The sequence below is a fragment of the Monodelphis domestica genome, chromosome 5 (genome assembly GCF_027887165.1).
Source record: "Monodelphis domestica isolate mMonDom1 chromosome 5, mMonDom1.pri, whole genome shotgun sequence".
Lineage (NCBI taxonomy): Eukaryota > Metazoa > Chordata > Mammalia > Didelphimorphia > Didelphidae > Monodelphis > Monodelphis domestica.
Window position 1 is genome coordinate 9,634,210 of NC_077231.1, and position 16,487 is coordinate 9,650,696.

Consider the following 16,487-nt stretch of genomic DNA (forward strand, 5'->3'; position numbering starts at 1 on the left):
GTGGACTTTGTGGAAGAGCAGAAACGCATGAGGAGGAGCTGGATGGGTAAGGGGACGGGAACAGGAGAAAGGCTGGGGGTGAGTGGATCGCCACATCCACTCCCGGCATGCACCAAGCTGGAGGGGCTGGGCAAAGGCATCCTGGCTGTAGGGCTGGCCCAAGGCTCTCTGCGCTCCGGACACACTCCACAGCTCCTCAGGACCGTCTGAGGAGAGCTACAGATAACGAGGCCCATTTCCACTGCTTTGTAAGGTTTCCAAAGCACTTTCCTCCAAATGACCTGGGAGGGGGAGGGAAAGCTTCCATTCCCCAGGTCTTATTGGTTGAAACCCAATTGGCGATTTCATCTCCCATGATGCACAGGGGCCATCTGCATCCGAGGGTGGGAGAGCCACTTGGGCTACCCAGGCTCACATCATTTGCAGGAGTTGGCAGAGGAAGGACTCGAACACCCATGAGGCCCGCACTAGGTGGAGAAAGCTGACCAAGACTGATTGGTCAGAGGAGGGGGAAAAGGGAGACCCAGGAGGGCCTCAGGGGAAGGGATTAGGAGGCGGGAAGGGAGACAGTAAAAGAGCTTCTAGAAATTTGGAAAAGGGACTTTCTGGACTCCCTTCATGTTGGGGCTGATGGGCAAACATGCCAATTAATCTGCAGATGGAAAGCACAGACCCCCATACCGGGAAGGCAAAGAGGCACCATCGGTTAAAGTGGGGGCCCTGCCTGGCCTCCACTCTGACCCCACCAAGCAGAGGCCTTCAGGAACCCCAGCAGCCCATGATGCTTCTCCTGAATATCAGTGCCATCCTCCTCCGCCCAGGCCTGTGGAACATCCCTGCTGGAGAGGCCATCTGGCAGCTGCCCAGACCTCGGAGCGGCTGGCCCCTGTGCCTGGACACCTCCAACGCTCCCGCCACAGAGCCTGGCAGCCGATTGCCAGGAGGTTTTGTGGAGCCAGGACGTGGGATGTTCGCGCTTGGAGGGCTCTTTGACTCTCAAATACAGAATGTCAGACAGAACAATGGGAGAGGCTGCAGAGGCCGTTGCAACTGATGACACAGAGTGTCTAGACCAGGAGGAATCCCAGGACCCCCGAATACCACTATGTGACATGCCTCAGTTTCCTCATCTACAAAATGAGCACAGTCGATGAGATCATCTTTCATCTCCCTCTCTAGCACCCACGAACACGCAAGAGCTGAGGTCCTGACTGAGGTGGCTGTACAAAAGAGCAGAGCACTCTGGCGGAAACCCGTCCCGAGGAGGAACGGGGCCAGTGATGCTGACGGAATTGACCATGATGATAATGACGAGGAGGACAGCATCTCTATGGCAGCCTAAGGATGCTAGTGCCAGATTACAGATCTACTTGTGATTGGGGTCTCCTCCCTGCCCGCCCTGGTCCCCCTTACATAAATAGGGAGGACACTGTGAGGTGACAGATCCTACAGAATTCTCCCACGTCCCTGGGGGGAGGGTGCCTCGATCTGGTACTGGATGGCATCCCTGTTCCCTTGGAACAGGAAAATCCATCTCATTGGGCTGGTGTGCTCTGGGAGCTGCCCACAGCTCCCTGCCAAGCCACAGAAACAGAAGAATCACGTGGCAGAATAAACTGTGCGGGGAGCGCTTCTGAGGCCAGCCCCAGGCTTCTGTGTGGGCACAGCACCCGTGGGCAGCGGCAGCTGTGAACAAGGGCACTTTTCCCTCTAAATCCCAGAATCTCCGAGGGAGCAAGAGAGGAGGGAGCTCAAAGCGCAGCGTGGGCATGCCTGAGTACTCCCCCCACCCCAATGGAAGAGCAACAGCTTGGGAAGCTTTGCGGTTCTGTCCATGACCCTTTTAGAAGTTTAGAGCTGGAAGGGACTTCAGATGTCTCATTTTACAGATGAGGGAACTCTGGTCTGGGGACTGGCCTAAGGGGACACTCTAAGAGTCAGAGGCAGGATTTGAATTCACATCTTTTCACTTAATCCAGGGTTCTTTCTATTGGCCAAGCAGGTAAGTAGCACCACTGGATGAAGTGCTGGAGTCGGGAGACCTGAGATCAATTCCTGCTTCAGAAATCTGCTAGCTTTGGGACCCTGGTCAATTCACAACCTCTGTTTGCTCAGTGTCTTAATTATAATAATAATAACGATAAGTTACAGCTTTAAGTCTATGATCCCATGTATCATGAGAATTGTGTGGAGGAGAAGGTAGGGATAATTTATGATCTGTATTAATAAACGAATTCAGTGAGGTATTCAAATGATTTCTTAATCACATGGGAAGCTTTTAAATAAAATGGTGGTAGATAAATAAATAATAATATATAATAAATTATATATATATATATATATAAATAAAATGTATATACAACATATAACAATATAGGAAACCTTAGTAGCACCAACCTCTTAGGATCATGGTAAGGATACAATGAGATAATATTTGTAAGGCGCTTTGCAAATACTAGCTAATATTATTATTAGTAGTAGTAGTGGTAATGTTGTTCATTCTCAACCCTCCTGAACTAGTATGAGCTGCCTGCCTCTCATCACAGCTTTCTACCTCCCCCATCTGCATGCATTTCATTGGGCATGACTGAGGAGACACTTCAAAATGTCAAAAGAATTTAAAGCAGTAACAAGTGCGCCAAAAATAATTTATTTTAATCTTATTTTGTAAAAATGCATTTTTCAGATGGTTAATGTTTTAAATCATTTATATATTTAGTTCTAATTTAGGCATATAAACAATCCCAGATTATCATTTTGGAATAGGGATTTTGTACCTTTTTTTTTAAGCTCTCACCTTCTGTCTTAGACTCCATACTTGGAACTAATGTTCCAAGGCAGAAGTACATTAAGGGGTAGGCAATTAGGGTTAAGTGACAGCTTCACACAGCTCAGAAGTGTCTGAGGCCAAATCTGAACCCAGGACCTCCTGTCTCTAAGCCTGGCTCTCTATCCACTGAGTCACTTAGCTGTCCTGATTTTGTAAATTCTGATGAAATAGAACTAAAGTAATTCATATAAACTTTGTCTAAAACTTTTGTTACTGAGGTTCTGGTAGGTGCATTTCGTGAAGATCTCAGAAGATTCTCCAGATAACTGAAGAGACTAAAGAAAATCTCTGGCACTCTAGAGGCCACAGGCTTAGACAATTTAGAAGAATATGGAAAATGTTTAAACCAACACATGGATAGGTGAGTTTTGGGTCCTAATGGGCAGCAAAAGAAAGTCTTTTTCCATGTGCCTGGGAACTATCCAAATGGAATTGGGAAACATTGCTATAGTTTGGGGAAGTCTACCCAGATGACCATTTCACCTAAACAGCATGATTTCTGTCACAGGGACTCTACCCCAGGAAAAAGCAGAAAGACTTCCCCAATTCTTTGGAGTCAATTAGATCACTTAACAAGAGTCAATAAGTGTCTACCATAAGGGCAATGTGCTGGGTGAAAAAAGAGTAAAAATAAGCCCTTCCCTCAAGGAGCTTACATTGCAATGGGAAGAAAATAAGTTTAGTCATTGGTACATCCAAAACACCTGCAGGGTAGATGGAAGGTAATCTCAGAAGGGAAGTTACTAGGAGCTGGAAATACTAGCAAAGGATGCCTACTTGAAATACTCGTTATATCTTGTGTCATGGAACCAGAGTTTACTCAGTCTCCACTAGCCCCTGGCCATCTTGATAATCTCTGGTTGATACAGTCGATAAACTTCAGCACTAATCAATTCTGGCAGATTGAACCAAGGTGGGAAACCTTTAATCAGTCAATGAACATATAAGCACCTGTATGTGCCAGGCACTGTGCTAAACATTGGAAATAAAGTAATAGACCAAACAATCCCTAACTGCAAGGAGCCCACGTCCCGGTGACCAGACCTGGATGGCAGTGGGCTGCTGGAGGAGAGGAGATGGAAGTTTTGGCCATGGCAACGTTGGAATGCCTATTTTACATGAGACTCCCCCTGCATACTCAGTGCTGCAAGAACAATGGCTTCCTTGCCATTCCCTCACAAGATTCTCCATCTGCAAGAGCCCTGATAGCCACTGGCTTTCTCCCATAGCTGGAAAGTTGTCCCTTCCCATCTCCACTTCTTAACTTCCTTTGCTTCCTTCGAGTCTCAGCTAAAAATCTCATCTTCTACAAAAAGCCATTCTCATTTCTCCATAATGCTAGTGCCTTCCTTTCCTCTAAGATCATCTCCCCTTTATCTTGTCTATAGCTGTCTTCACAAAGTCGTTCGTATGTGGTCTCTCCCAATTTGGATTGTAAGAATCTAGAGAGCATAAACTGGCGTTTCTCTCTCTCTCTCTCTCTCTCTGAGACTCTCTCTTTCTCTGTCTCTGTGTGTGTGTGTGTGTGTGTGTGTGTGTGTGTGTGTGTCTCTCTCTCTCTCTGTCTCTCTCTCTTTCTCTCTCTGTCTCTGTCTCTCTCTCTCCCTCTCTCTCTGTCTCTCTCTCTCCCTCTCTCTGTCTCTGTCTCTCCCTCTCTCTCTCTCTCTCTCTCTCTCTCTCTCTGAGACTCTCTCTGTCTCTCTGTCTGTGTGTGTGTCTGTCTGTCTGTCTGTCTCTCTGTCTGTCTGTCTGTCTGTCTGTCTCCCCTCCCTTCAGAGCACTTAGCATAGCACCTGGTCCAGAGAAGGCTCTTGGGAAATGTTTGATTGACTCACTGGGGTCTGTGTTGGAAGATCAAGGGGCTTGAATGGATGAAGTCAGGAGTGTTTGAATACCAGAGACAGAATGGGAAGAGCATGGCATGTGGGGAGTGGCACTAGGAGATTGTGCAGGGGAATCCCAAGCTGCCCAGGGCTGCCAGTATTGAGTGCTTTGACCCCATTTTTTTTTCTTTTCATCACCGAACATCACAGTCTCTGGAGACTTACCAACGTAAATGACCCAAGAGGCCATGAAAAGAGGCAGGCTGGGGATGAGCAGGCTATAGCGCGCCTCTATACAAGATGTGCACATGTCAAGAGACAGAAGTTATCGCTGAAGCCATATGGAACTAGGAGATGAGGAGAGCTGGAGAGAGCTCCCTCTCTGTCCTCCTCTGTCTCTGCACGCACACACTCTCTCTGACATCAGAGAAGGACTTCAGAGTCTCACACAGCTCCTCTAAGGCAGCCTGATGGAAATTCATGGATGAGAATCAGAAAGGATATGGGTGGATGGTGACAGGCACTGGCGAAGAGAGGCGCGCTTGGACGAGACCGGCACGGCTTTGTGCTCTTCCAGGGAGGTCGGTAAGGTGCGCGCTTCTATTCCTCTCTGAGTTGTTCCACGTTTCTGACTCTCATCTCCCTTGGGTGCAGGAGCCCAGCTGCCTTCACGTCCCTTTTCCTTCACAGTGCCCAGGACTGGGGCTGGGCAGGCTTCAGGCATGAATCCATCACGGCACGTGCCAGCATCTCAGGAGAGAGGCCAGATTCTATACACAAGGAGGGGTGGTGGATGTCTGTGTGTCAGCCTGACTCAGGGAGACACAAGTGCAGAATTTAGTCCTCATTTTTCCTCCCAGCAACCCACCGGAGTCCTGTTTCTTTAATGATTTCAGGAGTTTTGTGAAAGCCTGGAGTTGTCTCTGGGGCAGCCTCCCATCATTCTGTTCTCTCTAATTTGGAGGAGTCCTCACCACCTCCGTGTCCCTATGGGCCACACCAGAGAGGGACAGAATGCTGGAGTCCAGGGGAGCCTCAAAGGTAAGAACTTCTACGGGCCCATTCTACAGAGGGCATTGAGGCTCAGAGGCGATGACCTAACTTCACCTATGGCTTCAGCCATTTGCCAACACAAAAAGACTCAATGCCTTCCTTCACTCCCCAGCAGAGGAGGGAATCTTCGTGCTTAGGGAAGTTGCAGAGAGACTTTGAGGGCTGAGTTAACTGCCTCCCACAGTGCTGTACTTTCATTATTTTGAGACCAGGGAATCCTAGGATGCCAGCACTGAATACATCATTGATTCTGACCTCTATATGCCCAAGAACCCCCAAACCAAGATGTCCAGGATGTAAGTCATCGAGCCTTTGCTTGAGGATGTTAAAGCTCACTAGGTTTTTTCCTTTCTTTTCTTTTAAAAAAATTTATTTATTTATTTATTTATTTATTTGTTATTATAGATTGTATATATAATGATATATTATTATTATTAATAAATATATTATTAAATAAATACATTTTTATTTTATATTTTTATTTTTAAAAATATTTTGTATGTTTCCATGATTCATTTTCTTTCCCTGCCCTCTTTCCTCCCCATCAGAGCTGACAAGCAATTCCACTGGGTTGTATAAATGTTATCACCTCATATCTATTTCCATTATTTATTTTTGCTAGAGAGCGATCTTTTAAAGCCTGAACCCCAAATCGCACACCCATATATACATGTACTAAGTGATATCATTTTCTTTTGCATCTCCACTCTCCCTTTGTTCTCCTAACTCCTAGCACACAGTAGGTACTTTATGAAAACATACTGAATTGAATTAACTTCCTCTCTTCATTGCAAGGTAAGATTCTGGGAGGAGAGGGAAGGCCACTGGAAATAAAGGAAGCATTGGCAAAACAGTTGTTTATAAGGTGACCCCCGAGGATGAGTCAAAGTCCAAGTTCTTGAAGCCAGTGGATTTTTCTAAAACGAAAAGTCATGGACCATTGAGAGGAAAGTATTAGCTCTATTAGGAACATTGGGTCTCCCAGAATGGCATGATGGGCGGAAGGTTAGTCATCCCGGCATCAGGACGCCTTGACTCTGCTCACCACCTTTCAAGGCAGCTCATTGACGTTGCTAGAATTATAACCGAGGCCTCCTCTGTCTTTCTCCTTACACATCCCAGAAGAACCTCATGGAGCCTCATGCTAGACATACTGAATCAGAGTCTTGGCCTCATAAGGGACCATCGTCCCTGAATGTGAATAAGAGTTCTCTCTATGAGATTACACACAGTGTGTGATCCAGAATCTAATTACAATACCAGCTAAACCTCTCTCGTGCCAAAAACAATGCAAAATGAAACAAAATAAAAACATGCCACTTCTGGTAGCTTGGAGAGCTGGAAAGTGGTTATTGTGTACATGATCATGTCTGGGTATTATGTCAGACCACTGTAACTTCCAGCCACTGATCCCCATTCTGCCCTGTGGGGCCCAGAAGAGCAGGGCTAATCCCTCTTAAACACAACAGTCCTTCAGATACTTGAAGGCAGCTCTCTCATTCCTCTGAGTGCTCCTTTCTCAGCCTTTCTCTTTTCTGTTCAATAATTCACGCTATAAGGAACTCTTCTGTGTTTATCAGTGCGGCATCATGTGTTCTCCAAATTTCCTTCATTAGGAGAATTCAGACATTTGAAAATTTTGCCTGTTCTAAACACTGAAATGATTTTAGGTTGCTTTAATAACAGCAATAGAGTATGGTGTCCAGGGCCAGGGAAGTGGGTGTCATGATATCCTATGGTTTTTATGCTATATTTGGTTTATTGGGTCTACTGCTAGGTACCACATGATGGGAGATGGCTTTGAGGTGGATGGTCTGTTTTGGATAAATTGAAAGGATGGCCAGGAGAAGATGTGAAAATTATTGGGGAGCAAGGGGGATAGCCAAGGACATTGGGTCTGATTGCCTTACTTCACAGACGAAGAAAGAGAGAAATATGTTAAATGATTATAATGATAATGGCCCATATGGAAGACTTATTTCCTAATTAAAAGAGTGAGAGATTTTTGGTGTCATACAATCCTTTTTTCTATTATATGAGGAAATGCTCATACCTTTTGACATTTGTCAAGTTCATATCATATTTAAAATAATGGAAAACATATTCCTTGAGATCCTTTGGGGGGTTGCACAAGTATTATTACACTCATTTTATAGATGAAGAATCTGGGGTTTGATGATGGGAAGTATTTATCTGTGTGTGTGCTTGGCCTTAGAAAGTGGAAACAAGAACAAAGGGTGGATGGTCAAGTGAATCAGATTTAGGGCTTAATATCAGAAAAAGCTTCCTAAAAATTCAAGCTCTTCCAAAATGAAATTGTATTGCTCAGTAGGAGGAAGTAGATTCTCCATCATTGGAGATCTCAAAATACTCAATGGGCATTTGTTGGGGATACTGAAAAGAGGCTCTCTGCCCAGTTATAGGCTAGACCAAATGATGGTTATTTCCCAGCCTGGAGATTCCATGACTTCTCCAAAGCACATGGAAGAGATAGTGGCAGCCTTCAAACCCAGGTTCCTGAGCATCCTTTCCATAACATCAACCTGTAGTCTAGCCATTAGATAAGAACCTAGCTGATGGAGTAAAAGCTATAGGAGGGGAATGGAGAAGAATATAAGACATTGTGAGGTCAAGGGAGAAAGACAGGACTTAAGAACTCAAGTGCTCCTGGAATATGAGAGAGAGGGAAAAAGGAAAGAAGAGAGAGAGAGAGAGACAGACAGACAGACAGACAGACAGAGACAGAGAAACTGAGAGACAGAGGCAGAGAGAGAGACAGAGGAAGAGGAAGATGGGGGTGGGGGAAGGAAAAAGAATACTGGGAAAGAGAAAGGTTCAAGGAGAAATAGAGAGGTGAACACAGAGAGGGAGGGGGAAAAAGATGAAAGATGAAGGAAGGAGGTGGAGGGAGGGAGGGAGAAAAAAAACTAAGAGGAAAAGAAAATATGAAGTTTTTTTTTTGGGGGGGGGCGGGGTGGTTCAGTTCTATAGACAAGTCTGTAATCACTTTCAGTTGGGTTTAGTCTAATTCTTGCTTTCCAGTCACCCTCCAAACACTCTCCATTCCAATCTGAAAAAAAGACCAGTCGTTTCCCGAACAAAGTAATCCATCTCTCACCAATCTCACACCAATCTCACACCTTTAGCTGTTTCCCCCAATCTGGAATGCCCTCTCTTGTGACTTCTGTGCTTACACAAGACCTTCCTTGATCTAGCCATTAGTACTCTCCCCTTTTTGTACATATTTTGTATTTTCTTAACCCATGTAAATGGGGTATCTTGCTGGTAAAATCTAAACACCTTTAATTCAGGTATTGTTTTACCTCTGTTTCCCAGGGTGGCAGTACAGAGTCAGAGAAGAAGAGCTGTTCTGGAAGGCTGGACGATCTGGGCTTAAATCCTACCCCAGATATCTACAGTGTGAATGACCCAGAACAAGTCACTTTCTCTAGCTAAGGGAACATTCTCCAAGAATGGAAGTGGTAGAAAAGATTCTAAGGTGGAGAGGGTTCCTTCACGTGGGAGCTCCCTTAGACCAGTCAAATGATAGATCCATTTCCTGTCCCTCTCCTAGCCCCATGGCACCTTGCTTATATTAGGAATTTCACCAACATGGGTTGGACTGAACTCTGTTGACTTGGACCTGATTCCCTGAACCCTGGGTCTCCTCGTAGCCTCACAGTGACTCTCTTAGGCAATGTCTTCCCAGGTAACCAATAATCAAATTGTAGGAACCTGCTCTCCACCATGATCTTTAATTGTACATTGGTGATGATGGGAGAGGAATGAAAAGTTTTCATTGAAATTCCAGCCACACTTTCAAGTATGGACCCAATGATTGTTCTGATTCAGGCCATGTGTCACCTGCACTAATGGTGAGGAATGCTGAGTTCAGACATGAGTAAGGGAACTCGATTAAGGAAGTCGTATCCCTGGGCGAGGCTCAAGACTTAGTAAATTTTACTAGCTAAGCAGTGAGCCCTGTGTCAGAGTAATTACACCTTTTATCCACTCTGAGCTCTCTCTTAGCATCTTCAGGCGCCTTAATTTCCTACTTCAGCTAATTTAGAAGTAAAACCACAGAGGTTTAGAAAGGTTAGTTCCCAAAGAACTCAGCTCAGCTCAGCTCTGGGCAATGGCAGTACATCATGGAGGAGAAGAAATTCATTAAGCAACAATTATGGAGTGATGGATCATTGATTTCATATATATATGTGTGTGTGTGTGTGTGTGCATAATATTATATATATATACATGTGTGTGTATATAATATATATATTTTATACATATGAAGTTTTGTAGGAAAAAAAATCTCTTCTGAACATCTAAGAAGCATCTTCTCATTTCTTTGGTGATGAGTTTCCTCTTAAACAACAACAAACTCAGGTCTGAATTTTGGGTGACCTATAATAAGCTAATGGTTCAACTCAAGGGGATTGGGGAAACCACTTGCCACAATTTCTTCAGGAAGCCCTCAGAGGTTATACTATTTTGTAAAAACCTTTGGTTTTAGCCATTATGGAGCACCTGGCTTAGGCATCTCTGGTATAGTTATCATTGAAGTCTGCCATGATTCAAGAGGAGAGATAATCTCTTGGGTTCTGGAATGCCAGCTCAGGAGAAACTTAGCTCTGTTAGCCTAGATCTATAAATGGAGGAGGGGAATTAGATGATCTCAAAGTTATATCAGGCTGGAAAGATTTCCAAAAGACTTTAGCAAAGGGATAATCAAGCTGAGTTCAAGGAGAATGATCAACAGTTGGGCTAAATGTTTGGTCAATTAAGCGCCAAGCATTTATCAAGCACCTATTATGTACCAGGCATCAATACAATATAAAGAAAGAATGAGGGGACATCGTCTCACTAGGATCTTACATTCAGAAAACTGCGTGTGTAAATTTTAAATAAAAATGTTTGTGAATGTTCATGAGGCTACATAACAAGTATAACGAGAATAAATGTATATATAGAGAAAACATCTAAGTACAAGGTATTTTGTAAGAGAAGACACTTCTGGTTAAAGGGGTCAAAATAGCTTAATTTAGAATAGGAAGTTTTCACCTGAAAGAGGGTAGGGGGAGAGAGAACACTATTTCCATAAACCTGGAATGACAGTTTGGGGACGGGTTATAAAGGTCTTTAAAAACCTAAATACAGAAATTCATATTTTGTCCTTGAAGCAATAGGAAGCAACTGGAATTTGCTGAGTAAAGGAGTGAGGCAATCTTATCTGTACTTTACAAAATTCTGCATCTGGATCTAATCCCTTGACCTCTCGATTCTCTCCCAAGTTATCTCTCCTACACTGTCTACTCTCCTCATTTCTCCATCTTGACTCCTTGGCAAACTAACTCTACACTTTTCCTCTTCTCTTACATCTCTATCTTGCTTCTATTGGTGATTATGCTCTGCTAAGCCACAACTTTGGAGGAATCTCACCATTCACCACCTTCACCACTCCACACATACTGCTGAAGAAAGGTGGAGACAATGAGGCAACTATGTTAGCTACAAAACCCTCAACTACAACCTCACTGTTGCTAGGCAATCCTATCATACCTCCATTATCAACTTTCTATCCTACATTCCATAGCAGCTCATCCAAACTTTTTCATCTGTCCTCTCCTAGACCTCTCAGTTGTGATCCTTGCTTTATATTTTACAGAAAAACATATGACAATTCACTGTGACATCTCGCTTCTCCCTTCTTCCTCATCTATCACTTGGGTACCTTCTAACACTATCTTCTCATTCCCCTCTATTTCATATAAAGAAGTGTCCTTATTCAATATCAATACTAAAGCCTCTCCCTGCACACATGACCCCATTCTATTGCATCTTCAGATTGCCCCTCCTCTTATCTCTATTCTATTACTTATTTCCAACCTCTCCTTACCTACTGTCTCATTCCCTACACTCTACAAACATAGCCATGTTTCCTACATCTTGAAACAATTTTCTCTTGACATTTTCTCTATTTTCCAATCCCTGCTATTATCATTCTGTATCTCTGCTCTTTTGTAGATAAACAGCATCTACAATAGGTGTATCCACTTTATCTCCTTTCATTCTCTTCTAAACTCTTTAAAATTCAGCTTCCAATCTAATCATCACTCCAGAAAATGTGCCCTTTCCAAAGTAACCAATGATTTCTCAATTGGCAAATTCAATGATCTTTCTCAATCCTCCTTCTCCTGGATGTGTCTGTAGGTTTTGATACTCTTGATCATCACTCTCTCCTCCTTGCCACTTTCTTCTAAGTTTTCAGGACTTATTATCATCCTCTCAATCAGACCATTCCTTTACTACTTCCTTTGCTGGATTCTTACCAGATCACGTCCTCAAACTGTAGATTTCCCTCAGAGTTCTGTCCTATGTCCCCTTTTCTTCTCCCTCAGTACCATTTGGTGATCTCATTAGCTTCTATGGATTTAATAACCATCCCCAGGCTGAAGATTTTCAAATCTACCTATCCTGCGTCAACCTCTCCATTGAACTCCAATCTTGCATCTCCAATTGCCTTTCAGACATCTCAAGCTGAATGTTCATTAGACATCTTAAACTAAACATAGCTAAAACAGAACTCATTATGCTCCTCCTCTAACCCATCCCCTTCTTACCGCTTTCAAAAGAGACACCAGCTTCCATGTCTCCCAGGCTTACAATCCTAGGGTCCTCACTTTCATTCACCCATTCCTCAAGATGCAATGTGCTGCCAAGGTCTTTAGATTTTGCCTCTGCTACAGCTTTCCAATATGCCCCCTTATTTCCTTGGACTCTGCTATGACTCTAGTTCAACCTGGTCTCTTGCAAGAACCTGATGGTGGGTCTACCTGTTTCAAGTCTCTCTTCATCCTACTTCATTCTCCATTCAGCCACCAAAATGATTTTCCTAAAGCAGAGGTTTGACTATGTCTCTCCCATGCTCAATAAACTCTAGTGGCTCCCTATTGTCTTCCAGAACCAATACAAAATGCTCTGTTTGGCAACCAAAGCCCCTCAAAACCTAGTCCTTTCCTATCTTTCCAAACTTTAAATGAAGTCAATTGGGGCCAGGCTGAGTTTGATTTGGTGACAGTATCTTCAATTTGAAATATATTGACAGTATATTCAGTAAATGTCCAAAAAGCATGTGGATTGAGATCTGTATTGAAATGATAATTAAACTCTTGGCAATTAATGAGGTCAAAAAGAGAGAAAGAATAGGAGAGGAGGCTGTGGGGAAGAGTTACAGGGAATGCAAAAGAGGTGCAATAAGTAGCCATTCTCAAATCATGCTGCCTGTACTCCAGTCATGATCCTCCATTTTCTTTGCTTTTTCCATCTTTTTCTCCTTCCTTCCTCTCTCCCTCCCTCTTTCTTCCCCTCCTTCCTTCCTTCCTTCCTTCCTTCACAACAAAGGAACCTAACGAAAATTAAGAGGAGAGTCTAGAGAGAAGAACAATGTCATAAAAACTAGAGAAGAAAGAGTACTTGGGATATGAGCGTCATCATTGTACAAATGCAGCAGTGCAGTCAAGGACTAAGAGAAGACCTACTAGAGCCACTTTTTGGAGTCTGGGCTGAACGATGGAGGCAGTGCTAACAGTATGTATGTATGGGAGCTACATCCTTTCTAATGAAATCCAAGATTCCAGGATGACTGATGCATTTTGGATGAGTTTTCTTCTTGATTTTCTACTAAACTGTGATCTCCCTGAGGACTTTTCTATGCTCTGAATTGGTCCCAGAACCAGGTGAATGCCCTGTCCATTCCAGATGATTATCAGTTTTTCTCTTGAAGGAACAAAATAATACCAATTCTATTTATTCCTTAAGGAGGAGCTGGAGGGGGGGGGTGCATTAAGTTGGACTGTGAATATTTGGCATATGCTCCAAGGAGAATTTCAAAACCTGGCCTTAGAGCCTATCAAACCAATGTTCCATTGTCAAGATTCTTTATAAGTTTTCAAAGCTGTCAAAGGAATTTTCTTCACTGAGCACCAAGTACTGGGCTTTTCAGGCTGGCCCTATGTGCTAGGTTTCACACCAAATGAGAAGGAAATTCTGGATTCTTTTTATACTTGTGGGAAAAGATGGTGGCATTTAGCCAGGTGGCTTAATGGATAGAGTGCCAGGTCTGGAGATGGGAAGCTCTGGGTTCAATCAAATCTGGTCTCAGACACTTTGTAGCTGTGTGACACCAGGCAAGTCACTTAACCCCAATTGCTTAGCCCTGACAACACTTCTGCCTAGGATCCATTACTCAGTATCAACTCAAAGACAATAGGTTTAAAAAAAAAAGAAAAGACGGTGCAAGATAAGTGTCCCTGTTACAATGTCATCACCGAAAAGTTTTCTATAGATTGAAGTATTCAGGCTGCCAAAATTATTTGTCATCACCAAGTTGTATAAATTGTTCTGATTCTGTTCACTCATTACATATCAATTCATTCAAATCTTCATGGATTTTTTTCTGTATACATCCCTTTTTTATTACTTATTGCACAATATTATTCTATTAATTCATGTACCATCATTTATTCAGTCACTCCCAAGGTGGTGGGCACATTCTTATCTTTCTTTTCTTTGCCACAACAAATAAAGTACACCCCCAAATGACAGTTTATGCGTATTTGCCCTTTATATCTTTTTACAGAATCTCTTTAAAGTACAGGCCACTGGGTCAAATGATATATATATGGCTTATTGATTTTGGATCAGGGTTCCAAACTGATATCTTGAATGCATGGCCTAAGTGACATTTCTGTTAATGGCACATTAGTGTGCCCCTTTCCTCACATCTCCTCCAGCATCTGTCATTTCTCTTTGACATATTTGTTATTCTGAGGTCTGTGACAGAACTTCAGAGTTACTTTAATTTGCATTTTTCTTATTTTTAGAGATATGGGGTATCTTTTCAGATGCTTGTGGATAGCTTGCTTTTCTTCTTTTGAGAACTGATTGTTCATAACCTTTGATCATCTGTCACCTGAGGAATGGTTCCTATTTTTGTAATTTTGAATCAGTTCCCAATATATCTTGCATAATGGAATTTTATCAGAGGCACTAAAAATATTTTTCTGCATATGAATCCATTCCTAAGGAGGATTCCCTGCTGTCTTATAAATCTCAGATATCACCATTCTTCCAATAATGCCCAACTTCCTCCAAGCAGTTTCTATAAAACTGAAATTGGACTTACATGTGTCAATGATCTTATCAAGGTTGCCCAAACAAGCAATTTAGTCTGCTCAAAAGGCAGACTCTTTTTTGTGGCAATTTAACTTTCTAATGGCATTGGCACAGCCATCATACAGCACAGGTTAGCAATGAGTTCTATACCTAAAATCTCAGTAGAACTTTCTCAGAAGCTACTAAAGGATGAGACGAAGTACTTTAAAAATGCTGGGCAATCTTAGATTGAGACATGGAACAGTGGAATCACTCCCATGAAAAGCATCGTCATATCCTCAGTTTAACACATCTTAATGGTTCCATGCCAGTTCCTAACACACATGAGTGGAGTCTACCTGTCTAGCTGAGGCTAGAGTTCTGAGTATTCATCATGTTGCCTTTCATATGCAACATGAAGGAAGAGAAGGCTAGAGGGAGATGGAAAGAGGAAAACAACAGGGAAGAGAAATCAAGGGAAAAGAAGGAGGAATGGGACAGAAGAGGGAATAGGAAAAAAAAGCAGGTGAAGAAAAAACAATGAGTGCTCCCAGTCTTTAAAGATATACTGACAATTTTTGGTTGTTGGTGTTTTTTTAGAACTTCCATTTCACTGTGGGAAAGGAGGGAAATAAAGTGAGTATTGTAACCAAAAAAAATTTAAATTAAAAAATTGTTATCTATTAAAAAAAAACAAACCCTTCCATTTCAGTTCAGACTGAAATCCTAGGAGGGTGGTTGAGCCCTCTGGCTCCCTCCTCTTCAGAAAATGATGGTGGCTATATGACCAACATGCTTTGCAAAAGGTGGATGCTTTGGCCTTGAAAAAGACATTTTAGCAAAACAAACAAACAAACAAACAAAACATAATGAAAAATGATATAAAACTTCCTGACACTTTTTTGTCTCTAATTTAATAAGATGAAGCACAGCTAGTTAGTTAGCCTCTATGGTGCCCAAACTAATATATTCGATTCACACAGAGAAGTCTTGTTTAGGTGTGAAAATCTGAGCCTTGAAACCATACCAAAGAAAAGGACAAATTCTAGTTTAAATGACTCCAGCTTAAAAGCTTCATGGAAGGGAGGAATGATCGTGGACAAGCCAACTTAATAGCCCATCCCTGTTTTTCTCCACTCCGACCCCTTCTTAGACTTTCCCATTGGCCTGAGGTTAGGCTGCAGAGTTCTACAGGTTCTGGGAACCTGTCCTAGCAGCTGCATCTGAATATGAGAAAGGAGAGAGGATGGCTAGAACAGAGGCCAAAAGAGGTGAAGGAGTTTTATTTGTAGAGCCCCAAATGCGGTACAAGATACTTTCAGATTATCTTCCTCTGGCACTTCTGAATTGACCCAATGTTTTGGTAAAATACATTTCTATTTCCACGCTAGAGAGGAAGGAGATTTTTCAGTTCAAGAAAAGTGAATCAAACAGCATTATGAGAGTTTTGTATATGTATATACACACATGACGAGTACAGCCTTGTGGAAGGAATAGAACAGATGCCAGTGAGGTCACTACAGAGAAAACAAACATCTATATTGTCCCCAAGGATGACATTCAGTGTCTCATATCAGCACCTGCCCTCTTGGCCATGACAGTTGAAGAAGGCCCCATTGGATCCCTCT

The 16,487-nt window shown here is 42.8% G+C and overlaps 1 protein-coding gene across 2 annotated transcripts in view; it reads right to left on the minus strand.

Moving 5' to 3' along the window:
• TAFA5 (TAFA chemokine like family member 5) overlaps window positions 1–16,487 on the minus strand; it is a 550,906-nt gene that overhangs the window by 70,420 nt on the left and 463,999 nt on the right. The gene's annotated exons all lie outside the window — the stretch shown is intronic.